Source organism: Otolemur garnettii, unplaced genomic scaffold (genome assembly GCF_000181295.1).
Source record: "Otolemur garnettii isolate 467f Iridium unplaced genomic scaffold, OtoGar3 scaffold00068, whole genome shotgun sequence".
NCBI classification, from domain to species: Eukaryota; Metazoa; Chordata; class Mammalia; order Primates; family Galagidae; genus Otolemur; species Otolemur garnettii.
In genome coordinates this window covers 6,531,973-6,533,678 of record NW_003852463.1, presented here as the reverse complement: position 1 = coordinate 6,533,678, position 1,706 = coordinate 6,531,973, and positions in this window count along the sequence as shown.

Genomic DNA, 1,706 nt, shown 5'->3' with positions numbered 1-1,706 from the left:
GCTTGAGCCCAGGAGTTGGAGGTTGCTGTGAGCTGTAATGCCATGGCACTCTACCCAGGGGGACAGCTTGAGGCTCTGTCTCAAAAAAAAATAAAAAAATAAAAAAAATAAAGTATATGAACAATGTACATTTGTTATATTCAAGCGTTCATGAATTTTGACATCCATAAGAGGTCTTATAATTAATCCCCTTACAGATACCAAGGGACTATATACACACACAGTTATTGAATTTCCATTTTACAAATGAAAAAACCAAAACACAAGAGCTTAAGGTCACATAGTAGGTAGATGAGCAGAGATTAAAACCCAATCAAAACCTTTACCTTAACCCCTACATTACCATGGTAGTAGTACTTAACTTCATAGGATTGTCATAAGGACCAAGTGAAATAATTCATGTAAAACTTTTTGCTCTGTGACTAGAACTAATTAAGAGCTCAAGAAAATAAGCTACTATTATTTATTATGATTACTGTATATTTGGCATTATGCAAATTCTTCAACTGCATTATTATCATCCCCACATTATAAATAAAGAAACTAAGACTCAGAATTAGTGATGTGATTGGGATTTCAAAACCAGTTCTTGCTGCAAAGAACTGTCTTGCTCCAAAATCCGAATTAAACCACTCCCACTTTTTATGTATTAATCTCTATCAAACTCTATTCCAGAGAAAACTTTGGATAAGCCCTTGTTGAAAACATTCCTGCCAAGCTCACTGACTACATTATGGCAATGGTTTTGGAGGATTATGATGAGAGACAGGTGAAGATGGCGCCACCCCTGAGATGAGATGGGTCTGGGCAGCCTTGATAGTGCTTGGATCTCTGCAGGCCTAAGTACTAGTTTACATGGATTGTAGTAGAACAAGACCTGGCTGATGGACCCTACCAAAGAATTTAAACTAAAACCCCTTACACCACAAAAAATAAACTACTAGAACTGAGTCAGAGAAAAATCTCTCCATTCAACAGGGTTTGGTGAAATTCTAACAAAAGTTCTTAAAAAAAAAAGACCCAAAAGCCACAAGAAATAAGGAAAAGATTAACAAATTGACTTCATTAGAAATTTTAAATACTTTTAAGCAGAGGAAACTGTAACAAAAAGAAAAGTCAAGTCTCACCCAAAAGTTGCATCTATAATAAGTATAACCAAGAACTGGTATCCACAAAGCATCTTTAAAATTCCTGCAACTGAGTAGAAATAAGAAAAGTAGCCACTCAGGAAAAACTGGGCCCTATAATGATATGGAGGGTCTCATTTCACACTCTGTTACCCCAAAAATGTGGCCACCTTTCAATTGAGCACAAACCTGAAAGAAGCTCTTACATGTGCTCCAGGAGACATGAGCCAGAATGTTTCTGATACATTATTACAAATAATAATGTACATTATTATTGTACATTATTTAGTACAAAACTAAAAGCCACCTCGGTGGACTGGAAAATGGTGGCATCTTAAAATGAATTAGAGTTAGTGGTATCAGTGTAGATACATCTCATAAACATAATAGGAAGTTTAAAAAACCAAGTTATTCTGGGGGGAGGAACACATTTATAAGAGGGACTTTGGGCTCGGCGCCTGTGGCTCAAGCGGCTAAGGCGACAGCCACATACACCTAAGGTGGCGGGTTCGAATCCCCAGCCCGGGCCCACCAAACAACAATAATGGCTGCAACCAAAAAATGGCCAGGCGTTGTGGC